We start from the raw sequence: 23247 nt of genomic DNA, 5'->3' as shown, positions 1-23247 counted from the left end.
ACAAGCCTAATACACAAACTAATTAATTAATAAAACTAATAAATAACAGGATTGTCCCAGGAGAATGTCTTCGTGTATATGTGAGCTTAGTACGCCACAGTACTGTTCAGTGCAGCAGAGTTGTAGATGAGTCCCTCAGAGTTATGGATCAGCCCTTTTTGTAGGGTATTTTTCTAACCCAGGCCCTGACTCAGATCTGCACCTGAATGTTAAACAAATATAGGTAAGTAGGTAAGTAGGTAGATGTTAAACACATCTGCTCAGAAGCAGGGTCTGGCAAAAATCTGAGAAGCATGCTTTAGTGATAATCTAAAGAGTTTCACCTTGTCCAGAATTGTTTTTTCATGCTGATTTGCAAACAAAAATGCCAAGGGCAAGTTCTAAAATCTTCATGACAAGTAAATTCCAGTCTGGTAAGATTTAAAAACATTTTATCCCCTTTAAAAGGACAAAATTTGACAGTAAAGGAACAACAACTCCACAACAAAGAAACCTGTTACAGAAAACAAAATACTTAAAGCCATTTGGTAAATTGCAATACTCATATATTTTTAAAAAATAATAATCTATGACTGTTCTACAAAATAGACTGTGAAATGATGCTTAGTCAACTATACCCAATTTTCCAAGCATTTGCACTCATGAATCATTGTTTTATATTGTAAAATAAAATATAAATATGTCAGAAACGGAAACGTGAATTGGAACACAGTAATTTAAACTGCCGCACTGTCAGCTCCGTACACTTTATTTGTATTCATTATTTTATGATCACAAAACACAAATTTTCATTTATGTCAGCTTTATGTTATATCTAAAACTTTTCAGGGGAGGGGGGAATTCTACTGTTAAATAAAACTGCAGTTAATAAACTCACGATGGTATATAAAACATGAACAGATTACATAATTTGTTGAGCAATTCCACTTTATTTTCAACAATGTTTTAAGAAAGGTTAGCTCTCTTTGTTTCTAGCGAGCCAACATTGTCTCACATTATTGAAATTCTTACTTTTGCTGGAGGGTAGAAAGCTAACCATAGAGTCCAATTGCCAAAGTGGCTGTTTTCTCCAGGTAAACTGATCTCTGTTGGCTGGAGATTAGTTGTAATAGCAGGAGATTGCCAGCAAGTACCTGGAGGTTGGCAACTCTACCCGTCCGCTCATTGACTGAATGTGGGAAAGGGAGAGTAGGCGCTATTCTGTGGGCCCTGCCCACCATCTCCATGGGATTGCTGACTCTTGAGCATGGAATTTACACATAGAGGGAGATGTCTACATGTATGCTCTCTCCTTGCGATCAGTGACAGTGCTTTCCAGATGTTGCTGATCACAGGGAAGCGAGTGTGGATGCAGACACTACCTCCCCCAAAAGGCACCATGCTCACAAGCCACCAATCATGCGATGGAGCCAGTGTGCTCTTTCTCTCCATGTCAACACCCTAACATGTTTAACTCTTCCTCTCCATGTCAACACCGCCTCCATGCCAAACCCTAACGTGTTTAACTCAGGAAACCGCACAAGTATAAGCTTCAAGGAGATATGACTGTACAGTGGCTAGTATTCATCAAAATGGAGCTTTACTTTAATGGAGTTTTACTTTAATGGAGCATTATTCCGATCACACTGTTAGTGTTGCGGAAGTGCTATACACCCTGCACAAATAGATTGTCAGATTGTCTGATTCCACATTTGTATAGTATTTCTGAGTTAACATCTGTGTTGTATTTTATTTCCAAAGCAAGTCTTTAAAAAAAAAATACATGTATGTGGTGTGGTGGTGGGGGAACACTTTCATTTTTCGTTGTCATTCATTTACAACTTTTCAGCTTCAGAAGGACCAAGAAATCAGTTACTCCCTCTTTCCCCCAATATTTCCTTGGTTCTGTTTTTCAGACATTTTATAGCCTCCCCTGATGAATGTTCCTGCACACCTACATTTGTAGCTGTCAAACACTTGAGTGAAATTAATGTATATTATATATACTTCATTCTCCTCCTACTAACTCATTCACCTGGCTACAGAAACAAACTAGGGGGAGACTGCAGGATTTATTTATTAAATGTATGTCCCTTCAGAAAATTGGTCACAGTGGAAGTACACATAGTTTGATGATGTTTTAACGGGTTTTTTTTTCCTTTTGAAGAAGAAGAGTTGGTTTTTATAGTCCAATTTTCTCTGCCTTTCAAGGAGAATCAAACCAGCTTACAATTGCCTTCCTCTCCCTGCAACCGACACCTTGCAAGGTAGGTGAGGCTGAAAGAGTTCAGAGAGAACTGTGACTAGCCCAAGGTCACCCAGCTGGCTTCATGTGGAGGAGTGGGGAAACAAACCCGGCTCTCCAGATTAGAGTCCACCGCTCATGTGGAGGAGTTGGGGGATCAAACCTAGTTCTCCAGATGAAGGTCCACTCACTGCTCTTAACCTCTACTCCATGTTGGCTTTCTTTTGCTGGCTATATAGCTGCTGAGGCTGTAATGTGAAGCTCAAAAATGACCCAGGGAAGCGTTTCTTCACCTTTTTTTCCTCAGGACACCTTCCCACTGAACATCAGCTCTCCCCCCACCCATCTGCTATCAACACCACAGGTGAAAACAATTGAGTACTTGAGTATTTATAAAGCCAGTAAAACAATTTAGAAGGTGTAGTTTGGGGCTGGAAAGAATTAAAGGAGGAGCTTTTGCTCATGTGTACAGCATCTGCCCGACATGCAGAAGGTCCCAGGTTCAACCCCTGGCCCCTCCAGTTAAAAGGATCAGGCAGTAGGTGTTGTGAAACACTGGAGGACTGCTGCCAGTCTCAGTAGGCTATACTGACTTTGATTGACCAATGGTTTGATTCAGTATAAGGCAGCTTCATGTGTTCAAGAAACCATCTCCTCTCCTCACTCACCAGTATTTAGTTTCAAATGGCAACTTGAGTGGCCAGATAGTATAAAAACAGAAACATCGCCATATAACCTTAAGGAGGATATCCCATACCTCCTTTGGTTTCAGTGTATAACAGTTTTAAAAAAGAGCAAGAGTTCAGTAGCACCTTAAAGGAGAATGTAAGCTGGTTTGATTCTCGCTTAAGTGGTAGCGAATGTCGGCATATAAAAACCAACTCTTCTTCTTTTACTGCTACAAACATACTAACATGTATAAAAGTATGTTTGTTATACCTTCGTGTTTTGTATAATCATATAAAATGCTTAAAATATGTGCTGTAATTGCATTAATTTTGGACTAGGTATTGAGCTTTATCGGGACCAGTCTTATTTTTTAATTTAAAAATTAATATTCTCCTTTACAGGACTCAAGGCAATTTACAAACGAATAAAACCAGATCAAATATACAGAAAACAGTCATCCATTCCCAAGAAACAGAGCCATAAAAAGACAGTCAGTGTGGTTTAGTGAACTCTGTAGTCTGGACATGAGCTATAATTCTGGGGGATCCCCTGTTCCCACCTGGAGGCTAACATCCCTAGTTGTGAATAGGACCCCTTTTGTCTGGCTGGGAGACTTCATGATTCCTCTTATCAGTGGATAGGAACCAGAAGTGGAGAGGATGCTGCTACACTGATCTGCGCAGTTTCCAAAGCAGCAGTTTCTCAAAGAGAAGGCAACGGGGGCTGCCGATCCGACTTACCATGCACTGGTGGTAAATCAGTTCTTCTGCCTGTATGGTCACCACCTCCGGGTTGGGAAATACCTGGAGATTTTTGGGGCAGAGCCTGAGGAAAGCAGAGTTTGGGGAGGGGCGGGACTTCAATGCCATAGAGTCCAATTGCCAAGGTGGCCATTTTCTCCAGGTGAACTTATCTCTATTGTATGGAGATCAGTTGTAATAGCAGGGGATCTCCATCTAGTACCTGGAGGTTGGCAACCCTATGTGCATGTGCTAAAAGTGCTGTCAAAAGACATGAGAATATCTGCTGGTAAGTCATCCAATTTGAATGACCCCTGTGTCTTGTGGGGAGGTATATTATTGTTAATTCGGTGAGTTAAATAACCATCGTATTCACTTTTTCCCAGTTCAAAATGTTTGTTGGGCTGCTGATTAAATCCTGCTATGACAGACAGCCAACACTGATTATTAAAACAGGTACTGCCTTTGACCCTTGCTCCTGGAACACATGTTTTCCAGCTTGCCATTACAGAGAAAAAAAGTATTGAAGACAAAAGCTACGTTAGCGTGTACTCTGTATGGAGATCAGCATAGCTGACGTGCCAGGCTTTGCTTCCATGAGCACAAATTAAACAGGACCCTAATTCCAACCTAGTCTTGCTGGGTTGCAGCCCAGAGATTTATGCTGAACCTTGAAATCTTTGCTGAAATGAGAGGCAAGGCAGCTCTGGGATTCATTTTCTCCCTCCCATTCCCCATTTGGGTTGTGTACTACTCCAACCCTGCCGTACCTGCTGTATAGGGTTGCCAACCTCCAGGTACTATCTGGAGATCTCCTGCTATTACAACTGATCTCCAGCCGATAGAAATCAGTTCACCTGGGGGAAATGGCCGCTTTGGCAACTGGACTCTATGGCATTGAAGTCCCTCCCCTCCCCAAACCCCATCCTCCTCAGGCTCCGCCCCCAAAACCTCCCACCGTTGGCAACCCTACTGCTGTGTAACATAAGCAGAGTCTTGTGTGTTACAGGAGGCCAGCATGGTGTAGTGTCTGTAGTGCCAGGTTGCCAGGTCCCTCCTCACCACTGACAGGAGCTTTATTGTGGTGGGGCTGGAGGGGTGATCGGCGCAATAAACTGACTTCTGGGTTTACCCCAGAAATGACAGGGATGCTCTAGTACATTCCCTAATAGAGTTTTTCCATAGAATTTCTTGGAGGGATGAGCTAGAGCGTCCCCATCACTTCTGGGATAAACACGGGGTAAACCCAAAAGTGACATTAATCACCCCCCCTTTCGGCTGGCCTGCTTTCACCTGCTGGGCAGCTGAGGGCCGGTGGGCAGCCCCTTTAATTGCCGGGCAATTGCCCACCATTACTTGGTATCTGGCAACCCTAGTAGTGCTGGACTAACATCTGGGAGGCCTGGTTCAAATCCCCACTCTGCCAAAAAAGTTCAGTGGGTGACCATGGGCCAGTCACCCTTTTCTCAGCCTAAATGTCAAGGGATATCATGAAAACCAACCCCCCCCAAAGATGACAATATTCCTCAGAAGGATTTTCATGTATTCCTAGCTATACCACCACTGTAGGGCCAACTCCTGGATGAAGTGCAATGGATGGCCAGGATCCAACAGAGGAAGATTTCCCCTCTTTTGCACATCTTCCTGTGACCCAGCCCATTAAGTGGTGTCAGCTGTATCGATTCTGCACTATTTTTAGAAGGAGTACAAGTCCCCCTTGACTTTTTCAACAAGGCACATCGCACTGAAAACATGACATGGAAGGGTAGCCCTTGCTGCACTCCCAGAAACTGGTTTTAAAATAACAGGCAGACAACCTCAATCTTAATGTTGTGATGGTTGCTCTGTGCTAGATCAGTTCTTCCATATTTGCATCACTGACTGGATTATACAATAATTGGACAAGTGAGTGACATTTTCGTCAAGTGTGGCCTTAAAGGACTGACTGTATAGTAACAAAGGTTCAGGCAGAATTATATGGCTACATTAATATAAAGCTTAAATTCTCCTCATACAGACATGGTAGATATCTGCTCTGTTGCTCACCCTCAGACATCAACGTAGAATGGCTTTGCATTATTTCAAATCAAGCTGCTCATAGGAGTTTCCTAATCCCTATAAGAACGGCTATCTCTATAGAGGAACTATGTCCTCTGCAAAGTACAGGTGCACAGTCAGATATGTACTAATCCAATCCAAACCAGACCCATTCATAAACATAGTCAATGATAGGGATGCCAACCTCCAGGTGGGATCTGGGGATCCCCCAGAATTACAGCTTATCTCCAGCCCACAGAGATCAGTTCCCCGGGAACAAATGACTGCTTTGGAGGGTGTACTCTATGGCATTGGACCCTGCTGAGATCCCTCCCCAGCCCAAACCCCACCCTCCCTGTCCTCCCCAAGCTCCATCCCCAAATCTCCTGGAGTTTCCCAATCTGGAACTGGCAACCCTACCCCCACCCCCTACTGGTGACCAGGGTGGACCCGGCAACCCTAGATCCATATATGAATGAAATGATATTTATCGTTTGCCCAGCTTTCCGGCTTTTTCATCAGGTTTAGGTGTGTGTTCCAGTGCTCTTCCTCAGCTTGTTACAGATCACCAGTTTATCAACATGCACAAGGTTGGATTTTGTGGGTCTGTTCTGCAGTAGATGGCTATTTCTTCGGCGGGGGGGGGGGAGAAGAAGAAGGAAGAGGAGGAGGAGGAGGAGGAGTTGGCTTTTATATGCTGACTTTCTCTACCACTTAAGCAAGAATAAAACCAGTTTACAATCACCTTCCCTTCCCCTCCCCACAACAGACACCCTGTGAGGTAGGTGGGGCTGAGAAAGTTTAGAGAGAACTGTGGCCCAAGGTCACCCAGCTGGCTTCATGTGGAGGAGTGGGGAAACAAATCCAGTTCACCAGATTAGCATCCACCACTCATGTGGAGGAGTGGGGAATCAAACCCGGTTCTCCAGATTAGAGTCCATCGCTCCAAACCACTGCTCTTAAGCACTACACCATGTTGGCTCTCTTCCTCTGATGGAAGGCCCTCGGGTGGCAAGGGAAGGCTCTTCTCACTGAAGAAAAACACACTGGGGTATTCTTCACAGAGATTTGCTGCTGTTTCGATGCTGATTTGCGTCGGAGGCAAATTTTGGTTATTCACTGCAGATCCGTGTTTTCCCCCACTGAGCAAAATAAGCCGGGTTAAAAGAGAGGCAATCCAAACCACTTCTGAGCTGTACTTTCCAGTAGAAGAGCGTTTTGTTGCTCGGATGCCCATGAAAAAATGTTTGCTTCACTCCCCGGGACGTCTCCTTTCTCCTCCCCCAAGAATGGTGATTGGCTGGGGGAGTTGCCACTCTAACAGCATCGCACCGGCTGGAGGGAGACCCAGAGCAGACTGGCTGCCCCTCTTCAGAAGGGTGATGGGGGTTTGGGCTTGGATTTGCCGCTCTCAGGATGCCCCCCCCAACACACACACACATAGGATCGCACCAGCTGGAGGGAGACCCAAAGCAGACTGGCTGCCTCTCTTCAGAAGGGGGCCGGGAGTTTTGGCTTGGATTTGCCGCTCTCAGGATGCCCCCCCCCCAAACACACACACAGGATCATGGGAAGAGTGGGCGGGATTAGGTGGATTTGGAGCGGTGAGTCATGAGCGGCAGCAGACGTAAGCAGCGCAGAGAAGTGCGCTGTTTCTCCCGTGAAAAATTGAAAATGCCTCGGGATGGGGGGAGAATCTGCGCTGCCATGAAAAAGCTATTTAAATCGCGTTATTGTTTGCTCCGATTCGAAACTGAAGCAAAATCCACCGTGAAAAATACCCCACTGTTTGTGGAACAGATGAGACCTGCAGGATCCAATCCACAGCATGATAAATTAGCATCTGGGAATAGGTGGTCTGTTTTCACCAATAGGCAGTAATGGGTTGGTAATGATCTTAACATTGGTGGTCTGTCACTGAGTTGAAAGTGAACCTTGAACTGTTGCTTCAGTTTTTTCTTACTGGAAACTGTAGAATGTGGCTAATTTTAGTTACAAACTCCAATTTTCAATCAAGACAATGGGATATTACTTTCAGGGGTGGGTGGTGGGGTCAAATTGTAATGCTCATTGTAGATTTCTTGTGATTTTTTTGTATTCCTTATTAGGCTGTATTCTTAGAATTTATGAAGTAGCTGGGGAAAAGAGAGTTGAATAACTTCCTCACACAATGTTTTATTTAATATAATTAGTTTGTCACTGAAGATTTATAGATCACTGTACTATGTGCATTCTTTTTTTGCCATAAGAGCTAGAGTAGCTTGAAATGAAATATGCCAACAGAGAAATTCCCTTTTTAAAACACAGTGAAATCTAGTTAAGGCATTTTTATTGCACAGGAACAATGAGCACTATTAAGTTGTGATTTATACTTTTAACATAATTGCTCACTAAAATGAATGGAAGACATTATTCAGTATAAGTGATAGGAATGGGGGGAAATTGGGGCGGGGGGGACTCTATCTCAAACAATATCCCAGGAGATATTCTCTACTTGAATAATTTTTGGAAATTCCATCTAACAAGGCCACTGTTCTGCCAAACTAATCTGTCATTTTAACAGTCTTATCTATGTGACTCAAGAATTAGTTTGAACAGCCCAGGAGAGACCCAGGAAATATACAGTATACAGAACTTTGAAATCACTTAGCAAAACAAAAGATGCAAGATAAAAGCGAGTTTGAGAATACAACTGTATTTACAGAAGAAGGGGTTGCTTTAGGTTTACTTGCTTTAGGTTTACTCTTGATGCGAATTCTTGCCACAAAGTGAAGAAACCTCTCTGACAGCCTGTAAGCTCTAGCCCTGCGGCAAACCCATAAGCAGATTTCAGCAGACGGCAAATCTACGAAAGCAGTTTTATTGGTTAGAATCGACAGGTTTCAGAAGCCATATTCAAAAGGACACTAGTAAGGGTCAAAGGCAAGGCACATAGCATATATGGGAGAGCAAAAGGAGATAACCGGTTACCCAGGCAAACCCCCCCCCCCCTCCAGCAGGCAGGAAGGAGCACTCGGCGATTCCCACAGTATGGAAATCTATGAAGACTAAACACGGGGCATAGACTGGCCTTGGACAGAATAGCACAACAGCACCTGGAAGCAGCACAACAACACTACCACATACCATCCTCATGGCCTGCTCCTGATACAGCCCTTTAAATTTTATTTCAGAAACAAAAATTATATTAAGGCTTTTATTTGAAATGTCTCTTGTGTTGACCTTTCCTATAAAGAGCCTGCGTTGTTCGGTACAACAGAACAGCTGTGTAAACCTTTGTCCAGTAGAAAATAAATGCTTTGATACAAGTGACACCCACACGTTGATATAGGTGATGTGGTGCAGATATGCAACCAAGTCCATGTTGCAACCTGGACCTCACTGAACTCTACCGGTGGGGTGGATCCAGTCATCATCCAAGTAGACTTCCTCCAGCCTCCTTCCCCCACAAGTAGGAGAAATGATCCCTGGATTGGAGGAAGGCTTGAAACCAAAGCCAAAGGAAAGGTGGGGTATAAATGTTTTAATAAATAAACTTTGCTCAGTGGAGTAGTAGGATAGGGTGAAAAACCCTCCCCCGTGAATCCCCATCTTGGGTAACACTGTTTCATTGTTGAATCTAGAACGTTATCCCATTGTTCTAGATGCTGGCTGGGTGTAGAACTTTCAGAGCTCGTGTCCCTTTCCACTAGAAGAGATTGCATATAAACCAAGACTTCACTCATGTTTCCTTCTTTGGTGCTCTGTGCAAGATGAGGTGCTACTAATACGCTGCCAAAATGGCTACCAGCATATGGGCACAACTTCACCCTGGGTTCAAATTTTGTCCACACTGCCTGCTTTGTTTATTTTGGACTACGCATGAAAATTGTGTCCAGAAGTGAGGTGCCACTAAAGCAACTAAGGCCTTGGTTGATACTGCACCAAGGTATTGCCTTCCCCAATACACCTGGCCATACAAGCCAGTGACGGGCTGACTTGGGAAAGGTCTTTCATCCTTACAGAAGTACAGAACAATTATCTTTATCTATAGTCTAGCAATCTACATATCCCTGCAATCCCTAGTTATGGCCTAATTAAATTACATTTTAAAAGTTTTAACAGCCTATTCCTAAATAGGGTTGCCACGTCCCTCTTCACCACCAGCAGGAGGTTTTTTGGGTAGAGCCTGAGGAGGGCGGGGCTTGGGGAGCGGACTTCAATGCCATGGGGTCCAATTGCCAAAGCGGGCATTTTCTCCAGGTGAATTGATCTCTATCGGCTGGAGATCAGATGCAATAGCAGGAGACCTCCAGCTACTACTTGGAGGTTGGCAACCCTATTTCTAAGGGGGTTAGAAAAACTCAGTGGCCAGAAGCGGCACAGCTGTGCCACCTCCTCAGAGGCTTCCCAGCCACCAAAAAGAAAACAATGGCCATTTCTAAATAACAAAAAGGAAAATGCCCCCATTGACTAGAGTGAGACTACATCAGCAAAATAGCTGGCGTAGCCATGCTACAGCACGAGGGGGCAGTCCCCGGGGCAAACGGGGTTAGGAAGCTGACTAAAGTCAACTCCTTCCCTGGAAACATCCCGGGAATACCCCCCTGGATGCCAGCATGGGACGATATGCCGGGTCAATGCCAGTGGGAGACTATGCCAACACCCGAGCCCCACACAGCCGTGCCGCTCCCTGGGGGCCAGTGTAAATCGCCCTATGCCAGCATCCATGCCAGTTTGCATGGTACAAGTGGCATGGACGCCAGCATAGGGGTCACATCGGTTGCTTTGGAGTTTTGCCCCCCCTTCAGGATTGCATGGATACTGTTCAGTGTTTCAGTCTGTTACGATCAAGATTATTTCATGTGTGTGTTTTTTGTCTCACTCTTATGAGAGCTGTAGTACCGCCCAAATGGAATTGAAGTACATCGTCTGACCCTCCATGACTATGGTTGCCAGGTCCCTCTTTGCCTCCTTCGGGAGGTTTTTAGAGTGGAGCCTGAGGAGGGTGGGGTTTGGGGAGGGGAGGGACTTCAATGCCATAGAGTCCAATTGCCAAAGCAGCCATTTTCTCCAGGTGAACTGATCTCTATTGGCTGGAGATCAGTTGTAATAGCGGGAGACCTCCAGCTAGTACCTGAAGGTTGGCAACCCTACCTATGACCCAGGGAGAGAATCAATTTCAGCTACTGCCTGGATACAAAAGCAACTTAGTAGGCAGAAGGGAACTGAATCACCATAGCTACTGTGCAGCTCCGAAGCTGACTGACAGCTTTTCCGAGGCAGACGGCACCAAAGCAAGGGCATCCAAGACTCATCTCACAAGTGATCACAGCTGTCAAGCATGGTATGTTCACCTGTAAATGCTTTTCTCCAGGAACTTTGCAGTATCTCTAGTTTATGTTGCACAGTTGACTCTCTCCCTGCAGCCTTTTGAATTCCATGAAAAGGGGCGGCAGGTAGGAGTTTTATAAAAATGAGTGAAATGGTAAAATTAAACTATATTCAGATAAGATTTTTTTAAAGTGTATTATCCTTCCTTACACAATAAGAGCCCTCAAGGTGGTGAACACGTGCACACAGGTGCACACAGACATGTCTGTCTGTCTATTTATGACCTGGATAGCCCAGGTTACCCTGTCAGATCTTAGAAGCTAAGTAGGGTAGGCCCTTGATGTTACTTGGATGGGAGACCACCAAGAAAGTCCCAGGGTTGCCACACAGAGGCAGGCATTGGCAAACCACCTCTGTTTGCCTCTTACCTTGAAACCCCTATGGGGATCACCAAATGTCAGCTGCAACTTGATGGCCCTTTCCATGACTGTATAAACAGAATTAAAATACAAACATTAAAAACTTAAACAGGAATGAGGGTCAATAAGGAAATGCCAGATGGAAAAAAAAAACATTTCACCTGCTGGCAAAATATAATGATAGAGGGGATGTATTTGGCAGATGTATTGATCAAAATATAGTGATAGAGGGGATGATAACAGATGTATGCTGAGCCATTTCAGTGAATCATTTCTAGGGAAGTGGGGAGACCAAGTTTGAATAATCCTCCCCATGAAATATTCCTTGCCCTTAAAAACAAACATGCTGAGAAAAAAGCAAGCATAGTACCCCCCCCCCCCGCATTGTGCAAGTATTTTTTTTTAATGTGTAGGGGTGTATATTTGTGTGTGTGTTGTTCAGATGTTTTGATTCCCTCACTAACAATCTGAAATGGTACTTCCAGGCAACATGTAAATCACACGGAGATTCTGCTCATCTGTTTTACCTCTGTGTCGTTCATCAGATTGTTCTCCTTAACTGAGCCCCGTGATTTCACTTCTATGGTATACAAGACTGCTTCTATACACATTGCATACATTGTCAAGAAGAAAATAATAATAATCATCATGCTCTAAAAATGTGATTCCAATCTAAAAGAGGGAGTGGAACATATTTTAACAATGTAAGAAGGTGTGAATTATATTGGTGGGTGGGATACTTTTATAGCTGCAGGCGGAGAAATGAAATTTGAGTTAAAAAAAAGAAACTCAATTTCATTATCCCCATCTTTTTTTCTCACTTCTCCCATCCCAGCTAATTGTATCCAGAGGAATCATAGTGCATGTTCATGCCACCTCCGAGACAGTCCTTTTTATTGCTGCTTATCTCTGGATGTTTACAAGTGCAGTCTGCAAGCAAATCGTAATCCGGCAATTCTGTTTTTGTGAATATGCTGGGAACAACGGAAATAAACAATCCAGGCCCATTAAATGAATTATTTAGATGCTGAGGCTGATTCTGCATAAATATTTACATGAACCAACACGACAAGCAAATTGTCATAGGGCTAAATCTCGCAATGGCATTGTGACTGTGCCCATCGACAAGAAGATGCTGGATAGGATCAAGAACAAGAGGACAAGTAATTGGATTAAGCATGTGATGAAACAGAGATATGAAATGATTTCTTGAGAATGCTAAAGAAGAAGACGAGTTGGTTTTTATACCCCACTTTTTTCAACCTTTAAGGAGTCTCAAAGGGGCTTACAATCCACTTCCCTTCTCCTCTCTACAACAGACACCTTGTGAGGTAGGTGGGACTGAGAGAGTTTGGAGAGAACTGTGACTAGCCCAAGGTCACCCAGCAGGCTTCATGGGGAGGGGTGGGGAAATCAACCTGGTTCAGCAGATTAGAGTCCACCGCTCATGTGGAGGAGTGGGGATCAAACCCGGTTCTCCAGATTCGAGTCCACTGCTCTTAAACACTACAGCATGCTGAACTGGAGCTTTGTCTTAAACCTGAATTAATATGGAGAACTGAAGCTATCTATACTGATAACTGACTTTGAGAATGCAGTTGTGTATTCATGAGATTTTAAACAGTCCAACAAAATCATGTTTATTCTTACATTCCCTCCCCCCTAAAATTACTATTAGAGAAACTGATGAGTGCAGTTGGAGTAGGTGTTGGAAATGGAAGATAATAGATGATAATTATTAGTAATTTGTTTGGGGGAAGTGATTTACAATTGTGACATTTGGTACTTAAGTTCTCTTTTCAACCAGTTTCCAATGGCTTAATGATATGCTTGCAGGCCACTTCTCTTTCTGTGAGCAGGGATGGCCAACTGGCATCCTTCGGGCTAGATGAGGTCCACAAAGGAGTTTCATACAGCCGTTAGTGGATCTACCACCTTTTAATCAACTTGTAGCAGTCTTGAAAAATCCTACAGTTTCATTTCTAAAGTGCAGAAAATAATAAGCAAATGTGGGGGCTAAATATATTTAACTATTAATGTCTCATTTCTATTTGACTTTTCAGTATAATGTCTCACCTTCTAATACAATTGTTTTTTCCCCTTATTTATTTACACATTTGCAGTGCAATCCTAACCAGAGTCACACCCCTCTAAAATGCCTTGAAGTCAGTGGGTTTAGAAGAATTACACTCTGTTTGGGATTGCACTGTTATTCCATACTTATCTACCCAATGAGCACTCAAAACAGCTCAGGGATGTCAAACATAAGGCGCGGTGGGGGGGGGGCAGATTCAGCCCCTTGAGAGCTCTTATCTGGCCCACGAGCTAACTGAGGCAGCCGCATGCCCACTCGCGAGGTGTCAATGATCAAAGACTGGTAAATAAAAGAAAATATTGTAAGAGTGTTATTTTTTAAAAATGTTTGTATTTCAAGGAAAAAATAAAGTAATAATAATAATAATATCATTAATTGGCTTTGCCTGTGTCTTCTGTGATGTTTGTTATCTTTGGTGCCTGGCATTAAATTTTATGGTACACATGGCCCAGACTGACCAAGTGACCTTTATGTCATATCCGGCCCTGGTAACAAATGAGTTCTGAGCCCTTGGCTTACATCGCCTTCCTCCTCTCCTCAGTTTTATCTTTACAACCATGACACTGAAAGGTAGTTCAGGTTAAGAGTGATTGACCCAAAGTTGCCCAGCAAGCTTCCATGGCAGAACTGGGATTTGAACTTAGGTCTCCTAGGTCCTAATGCCACACTCTGCTGACTACACTATGCTAAAACACTTGAATCTAGCACATGTCAAGGGTGCTAGAAATTAGCCGGCAAACTCTGTATTGTATTTCCTCTAGGATCATGGGACTTTTAATGGTCGATTGCAGAGCTGGATGGTTACAGCTCATTCCTTAGCCTTTCAGTGGCCAGGGACGGTGTGTCCGAGGCACTGCTGTGGCACCCCCAAAGAGGTTCCCTGGCAGCTACACCCCAGAATGCCCTGGAAACACTCCCAGGATGGCGACATGGGGACTTGCGTTGTTGGGATACCAGCGGGAGGCCAAGCCAGCATCCCAGGGTCATGCTGCCACACCAGCACAGGGAGGCTGGTGTGAGATCCCCAATGCTGGTGTCCATGCCACTCTTGGTGGCACAAGTGGCCCAGGCACTAGTGCAAGCAGTCTGGACACCAGCGCCGCTACTTGCATGACTCTTTCGGCCCCAGAGCCCAGGAGTGGGCTGCCCGTTACCTGCCTGAATGCTCCTCATGTCTTTCCCTTGGTACTGCAGATCTTCTTACTCTCCAAGGCCCTCGAAGACAGGTGACTCCATAGAGGTGCACCCAGGGCAGTTTCCAGTTAATGATGGCAGTCTATGGGATGAGCAGTCACCTGCCTCTATTTTCCTTACACTGTTGTCCCCTCAGACTGCAGATCTAGCATTACAAAGTCCACACTGAAAATAACAACATAAAGGATAATCTTTTTGGTAAGTAACAGCTGGCTGTCTTCAAGGATTATTGTGCTCTTCCCTGACCTGAACAGTTTCGATGCTGTGCAGTATTTTTTTTCCATTCCAGTTTAGATATCAGGGCAGAAGTCTCTATTTCTGTGCCCCTAGTTACCTCAAGAGATTTAAATGCCCAGGTTGTCCGATGGTTTGTTAATGACATAACAATTACTAACTCAGGTAGAGAGGTCACTATGTTATGGTAGGCTAATAGCCCTAGGCTACCCTGATACACCCAGCAAGGTGTTCAGGACTGGAGGTAGTGTGCAAAGATGGAACACTGCTATATAGCCAGAGACAAACAGGGGCCTCCTGGTATCCATCTTTTTTGTGCCAATGCTGCAGAAGCCAACTGGGCAATGTTCAGACTTGTTTTACCCTGCTTTCCCCTGAAAGGAGCACTAAAGGCAAAGAAACAAAGAGCCTTTTAGCATTCCTATAGCCATCCTGCAGTAGACCAGACACACCTACCCAAATCTCATCAACTCCATTCAGATGGACACAGTAATCTCCTCAAGTAGCCAGCCAAGCCTTCTGACTCACCCTGCCAAAATATTTCCAGTCTCACCTTCATTTCCAATTCTATTGCCCTATGCTCTGGTATTCAGCCACAAGTACCCAGACATTGTTTCTGATCTACCTTACCTCCTGGTAGATCTACTGCACCCTCCTAATCCAATCAAGAGCAATCAAACCTTTGTCACTGGCATTGACCAGCCATTCCTAGACATTGCCAGGCACAGTGAGACATAGCCTTCAGCTACATTTAGGGGTATAAATATATTCCCATTGGTCACAGTAATTTGCTACCACTTTTCCTGGATCCAAAGTGGAAGTCATGATACTTGTGTGTATCATTTTCCTTTCCTTGCAAGTAGTGCAGGTCGCTACTTGTCTCCATGCAGCTGCCTCTATCTGGACCTTGCTCTTCAGAAGGTAAATATAATTCCTCCTGGGTACCTTCAACCCTTGTGTCCAACCCCTCAAACCTTTACTTTCTGAATTTTGTATGTATTGGGAATTTTGTGTGTATGTGCAAAATAATTTGACTATTTTAATAAAACCTTAAAATTCACAAAATGCTTCTTTATTGGGAAACTTTTTCACTGGTGTGCTCATCTGGCAAAGAAATAGTTTAAAGACCCCCACTCCAACCTCTTGCAAAGTAAAAGCTTTACCAGGCTCCAGTTAATTTCCCCCAATAAAAGGAGATCCCTCTGCTTGGCATAACAACTAGGAAAGGGAAGGCAGCATGGTAGAGCCTGATCTCATCAGATCTCGGAAGCAAAGCAGGGTTGGTACTTGGATGGGGACCACCAAGGAAAGCCACCAAGGAAGACTCTGCAGAGGAAGGCAATGGCAAGCCAACTCTGTTTCTTGCTTGCCTTGAAAGCCTCTTTCTTGGGCTGCCATAAGTCAGTTGTGACTCAACAGCATACGGTATATGTACATAGGTAGGCAGTTCATTTATTTAGTTACAACCTGCCCTTTATCCAAGGATCTTAGGGTAACCTATGTGTGATATTCCCCATTTTGTAAGAACCTGAGGGGTAGATTATGCCAGTAATGGACCAAAGATCAGCACCACAGCTTAAGGGGAATTTGTACACTAGCTAGACGATCCACTACATTGGTCCTGGTAAGCTGGTGGACTGTGTGTCTGTAGTTGCCTGGAATCCTTCCTGAATAAGTGTGAGATGGCATAGAATATTGCCTAAAGTGAAATTTGAGGCAAAATTACAGGATCTTTCTCAATGGAATTGATGACATTTCTCAGGGAATGGGGTGTTTCTCAGAGCTACAGAGAGGATTATAAATGCTGATTGTGGAAGAAAAGCACAAGGAAAAGGTATAGGCTACAAATCATTTTTTTTCTGTGTGTCACCTTGCTCTTGAAGGATGGCCATTACAAACCTTCTAATGTTTGTTTATTTCAGAAAGCCAGTCTTTCAGCTAACAAGCTTTTAGCACTGAGTACTCGAAGGGTGCACCAGTGATGGCATCTCAAATGAAGACGAGAGCTTCTTAGCCCTGCCATTTATTGCAGTTATTTTTAGCCAAAGCTATAACAAGCTTTCTTTAGTACTCTGGAATGTATCTCTCCAAAATGTATCCTGTGTCAAAAAGCATGAAGAAAAAGATAAAATTACTAGACTTTTGTTTTCATAATGGTTGACCTTTTCACCCTGATCCGTACTTCCACATGTGTTTCACATGTATATCACCTTTTGGATCAGGAACAGTGTGCATGAATGTGATGCATGTTCCAATGTAACTGTGAGTTTTGCTGTAACAGGAATTAGAGGGATTGGTGCCGCAGCGGCCTGATAAGTCACACCAAGAGTGAAACGAAAATCAAGTTTTATTTGTGCACAAATAAGACCACTGCTATTTGCGAAAGGCAGAAGCAACGTCCTGAGTGCTCAAACAGTATTTATACACTATCTATGCCAATATTACTCCAAATAAGGATTTGATTATGCAAACTCTATTCTATTGGTTCTACAATAGTTACATCATTCTACGTCATCTGACACATGCATACTGGTGTTGCCATCCCATAATGTTCTTGGGGGTTCCTCATGACAATACTACACTCCATCTCGTGGGTGTGATTCTTAGTATTAAAACGAGACCTTTAGAGCAACCTTTCCTAAGAATGTTGCCATTTGGCCTCCAAACTGCTAATGTTTGTTTGATGTTGTTTATCTGTACTTTATGGGCCGGAACTTTATGGCCAAGCTGGAGATCAGCATATCTTATCACCCTAGCATATCTTACCACCCTAGTATCACAACTCCTAGAACCTCAAGTTTTAGTTCCCACTCTCAGGTCTTTGTTCTTTGCCTTTCAAACAACAGTAAATCCTTCTTGCATTTCATACAAACAAGATATTCCCAGAGATGATTTTCTTCCTCATTGACCACCAACCATAGTTTACACAGAGTTTAATTCAGAATAATTCTGCTTGATTCAGGCCACCCTATCACCAATGGACCTCATAAAGCACATGTAAATGTGGATGCCACTATGCTGCTTCCTAATATGGCTGTGCTTTTCATAGGTTTCACATTCTGGCTACATTTCTGAAGATGAGAGAAATTTGAGAAGCCACATGCTGAGGTATCTGCATGGAACCTCCACTTCAAGGCTGAAGTGGTCTCTATTGTGAAAGGGGATAGAACCACTCCACCATGGAAAGAGAACGACCACTGAAGGCATCTGAGATACTGGGGCACAATTGATAAGAGGTGATTGTACAAATTTCATCTCATCAGCTACATGCGGGGAAACCGTCGTTTCCTTTTTGTATCACATGCAAGCTTGTGGAACTTTTGCCTGCGTGTTTTCTTAACTTGCTTTTCTGTCTTTGAAGCTTACATATATTAATCTGCCCCATGACCTGGAATTTTCACAACACTGAACAGTGCAATATCCCTAAAGCCTCTTAATTAATGCCTTTCATACACCAATTCACTGATTTGATACTGGACTGCTGATGACGCACATTGGGGATGTGGAATTAAGCCATCACTGATGACTGTCCAATATTTAGGAGGAGTTATTTTACTTAAAAATAACACTTTGCATTAGTCTTCACAGATGTGGCCATGACACAGGAGTAAAATATCATCCGCTTCTTTAAAAGCACTCAAGATCTGTTTTTAGGTGTCAACTGCCAGGTGCTAGCTGGAGATCTCCTGCTATTACAACTGACTTCCAGCCAATAGAGATCAGTTCACCTGGAGGAAATGACCACTTTGGCAATTGGACTCTATGGCATTGAAGTCCCTCCCCTCCCCTCCCCAAACCCCACCCTCCTCAGGCTCTGCCCCAAAAACCTCCCGCCGTTGGCGAAGAGGGACGTGGAAACCCTATCTGTTTTAGAAGAAGAGTTGGATTTTATATGCTGATTTCTCTACCTTTAAGGAGTCTCAAACCAGCTTACAATCACCTTCTCTTGCCCTCCCCACAACAGACACCCTGTGAGGTAGGTGGGGTTGAGAGAGTGTGACTAGCCCAAGGTCATGCAGCAGGCTTCATGTGTAGGAGTGGGGAAACCAACCCAGTTCTCCAGATCAGACTCCACCGCTCCAAACTACTGCTCTTAACCACTTAACCACATTTAGCCAAGCTAAGACTTGTTATTTTCTGTGCCAGTGTGACTTAAGACTCTGTAACCTGTGTTTTAATCAACTTTGAACCTTTTAAATTTCAATAAAGCCTACACCGTACTTCTCTTTTCAGCTTGTTTCTAATCTGTTCAAAGCCCTGTAAATTAAAGTATGGATAGGTAAAGTAAAATCCTACAGACAAAGGTGTGGAGCATGCTCTCTCAGATAGCCTTCCAACCTGGCTGAGTAATGCTTTGGGTATTATGGTTATATTTACTAAGCCATGGCACATCAATGCTGGGGTGATAAGAAAATAATAAAACTCCCCATGAATCATGAGATTCAGCTCCTCCCTAACAGATCAAAGGTATCTTAGCATCCTGCATACATTTCATGTGCCTTTCTCCAATTTTCCCACCTCAGCAGAAATGCAAGTGATGGTAAAGTGATGTGTAACATTTGCAAAGTACAGCATTGTCACGTGTCAAGACTGAGCCCTTGCCAAGCTCCAGCCTTGTTTGTAGAGAAACCGAGTCAGGTCAGTAAACTCAAAACCAACTATAAAGAGCTAAAGGCTTTATTGAAATTTAAAAGGTTCAAAGTTGATTAAAACACAGGTTACAGAGTCTTAAGGCACACTGGCACAGAAAATAACAAAAGTCTTAGCTTGGCTAAATGTACTTACTAACTGTTACATAGCTGTGGATCGTAATAGCTATAAGGTTGCTGTTCAGGCTATAAGATAAATTGCTTGCATTGAGGCATCACAGAGTAAAAGTCAAGTGAGAGAGAAAGACAGCAAAGTAAAAGTAAGGGAGATGTCTACCATGAGGCATAGCTAGACTTATGGGGAAATGGACTCAGGTCCGATGACCCATTACTCCCAATCAAAGTTGTTACTAGGGAGAAGTCTCTAGATGGTTCAAACTAGTTTAGGCCAGGATAGTGTTCCCAGGAAGAAAAAGTGATCTCACCCCCCTCCCATCTTCCCACAGGTGAACAGAATCTCTTAATAAATCTGGTATGCACCACTGTCCTTGAAGGTGCTATGTCCTAGGGTAACAAGCTGCAGGTGTAAGCTTGTGAGTTGATAATGCTGGCTAGGCCTCTGGGAACTGCAAAAGCAAAACTTGACACACAAAATGGAGAATAAACTGATGTCAAGAACAAAATGGTTCTTCTGTCTTCACACCATGAGAACTTAGAAAGCTGGTTTTAACAAGTAAGTCAGACCATTGGTTCATCTAGCTCAATATTGTGTATTCTGACTGTGGATCACTGGGGTCTCAGGCAGAGAAAGGTCACTCCCCACACCTACTACCCCAAATCCCTTTGCAGGATATGCTGGTGTCAAAACTAGGATTTAAAAAATGCAAATCCTGTGTTCTTTCTCGCAGCATCAGTTCCCCCAAACACACTTACCTTCCTTCCCAGCAGATGGAAAACAGTGGTGGTCAACTTGAAAAAAAGGTGGACAATAGGGGCAAGTTAACATTGAAAAGGCTGAGAGCTGATTCCCAAAAGCCCAGGTTGTTCTTTCAGTGTCCTCTCTTTCAGCACCACCTGGTAGTGTTCCTGGAAGCCACCTGAAATGTAATTGGATGGTGAAGATCCCAAATACTGTCCCAAAGCAGAAGGCATTGTTCTGGATACTAGTACATACTTCCATACATTTTTAATAGCGCATTCACATTACACAAAAGCATAATCTATTTCGGGGAGGTATATCACTTGCATGTGACATATACATTTTGCAATAAGATCCCATAAGAGAAGCTACAAAGAGGATCTCAGACAGCTTGGTTCGATTCCCCAGGCATGTACTGTGCTCCTGATAGTGGTTTCCTCTGGTGCAAGCAGTGTTCCCTGGGTGGAAGAAGCTCTTACATCAGCAAAAGAAACATCAGAGCAAAACTGAGATGAAATGACCACATCTAACATGGATCTGGAGAATCCCATCCGTTGCCATCACCATATCTCATGTTAGCAAATTGCACAAGTTAATTATACTGGCCAGAAATATAGAGGAATAGTGGCTGGACCTGACAAAAAAAGATCATAGAGAATGTTGTTGCATGCATAATCAGAAGAAACCTGGCCTCTCAGGAAAGCATGCCAAGAAGGGTTTCATGGGTTTTCAAGGGACTACGCCTGCCTTTTTGCAGGCATAACTCTGTGCTGGCTAAAGGGGGCGTTCCTGGGCCAAAAGGGCTTTGGGAGTTGACTAAAGCCAGTTCCGTCACCGGGAACACCCCCTTTGATGCCAGTGTGAGCCCTGCTGCCAGCGAGACTGCACCAGTTAACAACCTTTTTATATTTGCATAAGCTTGCGTTTTTGTTTTTGGCATAGCTTTTCCACTGAAGAAGGAATGCCCGAAGCGTCTGCTGTACCGGACCAGTGTTTGGGCAATTTGCACACATCATTCTCTGATTAGAATTTTCAAATGTCATTGTACAATAAGATCATTAATTTTTACTAAAGAGCACTATGATTTTTTGGACTAACTGCTTTTTCTGGATTGTGGTTTACAGCTGTTTGACTGCTGCACTGGTTGCATATTTATTTTCTGCTATTCTATGTTTATTATTTCTACAGTTATAGTATATCATACTGTGGTTCAATATTGCCTGTATGCAGCAATTTGTACATTAGCTTTGGCACAATTTATACTTTCTGCAGATGTAGTATTTCTTGTGCCTTGTTATGTGCAACCTGATCCAGTTATCAGCAGTTTACTATTGGCAGTTAAGTCTTTTTTAGTAAATAGGCACAAGACACTGACTTTTTGTGTTCTTATTAAATTTCGCCACACGAGCTGTGATTTATATTTCCAGCAGACCTGCGCCGGCACCCACGGCTTGCATTGCCATGCCGGTCACCGGAGCTAGAGCAAGTGGCCCCGCACCAACATTAGTGCCAGTTTAGCCAACACAAGTGGCACTAACACTGGCACTGGGGTTACACCAGCTCCTAAGTTGGTTCACCCTTCCCTGTTAGGGCTGTAATAGTATTTACTTCTGTCCTATATCCAGAGTGAACCTGTAGTATTACTAAGGTGTACCTCTGGCTCGAAGTTAAATGATCTGGTACAGTAAAGCTAACTAGATGCCTAGGGTTTCTTAACTGCATGCCAGTGTCTGGATCAGGCTTGACCAGAGTCATCCAGACAATACGTTGTCCAGCATTCTGTGGGAGAAAACACTTGCAGGATTGTGAAGAACACATGGAAGAAACAGTCAGCCTGTTTTTAGAACAGAATTGTACAACTTAAAACACTGCCTACCAGCCCATTGCTAAATACCAAAAACTGGTTCTGATGACAGATTATACCTTTTTTGTTTGCAGTGTGTGACTTGTACAGGTGACCCTTTTTGTTTTTTTAAAAAAAGGAATGATTTTTTTATGTGCCAAAGACATTGCTCCTGTGAGCAATTAGTGCATTTGTCTGTGACAGTCACAAATAATTGCTATTGCTGTTTGTGACCAGTGTATCTTTTTTCCCCCTTTCCTGCTCACAGTGGTAGTTAATTAAAATGGCTCTCCTTGTTTTACAGACAAATAGGGAAGGCACAGTGTAAGCGTCTGTCTACATGATGTCTTTTGTTTCACGAAATGCAAAATGTCGTGCATTGAGCTCACTGGGGCTGCAGAATGTACTTGGAAAGCTTAAATGTGATCCTCAGTCATTGCCCTATAGTCAGAAAATACAATTACCAGGGGTTAAGTGAAATAATCTCCAAAGATTTTTTTAAAATCTCATTTCAGTAAGAATACAAACAGGGATAAGGTACATAAGGTACAATAACATACAATACAAACATAAAACAAAGGAATAATAAAAAATAGCAAACAAATTCTGGGTGAACATATAGCAATTTTGATAGCATTACAAAACTTTCCCTTTATTGTAGACTATTCTAGCTTCTTAATCATAAATGCTCTTAAAAGTTACATATTCATTCTCTATGATTTTACAATTACATAATAATGCTTGCCTTATTGAGTATTTGGCTAATTTTCACATTAGTGCTAACTAATTATTTCTACTTTTAAAATTATATCCACCCATTTTCAATTTTGTTTGTACAACATTTTATGAGACATAAGAATAATACAATTTCCAATTCTTTTGGAACTCTTCACTAGGTCTGTTATTCACTACTCCATTACTGTCATCAGGGCCAATCAATGTTCACAGTCTAGAAAGCAAACTTTCGAACC

The sequence above is a fragment of the Euleptes europaea genome, chromosome 8, assembly GCF_029931775.1.
Source record: "Euleptes europaea isolate rEulEur1 chromosome 8, rEulEur1.hap1, whole genome shotgun sequence".
NCBI lineage: Eukaryota > Metazoa > Chordata > Lepidosauria > Squamata > Sphaerodactylidae > Euleptes > Euleptes europaea.
The sequence above is the reverse complement of the archived record's forward strand: the minus strand, read 5'-3'. Positions refer to the sequence as shown.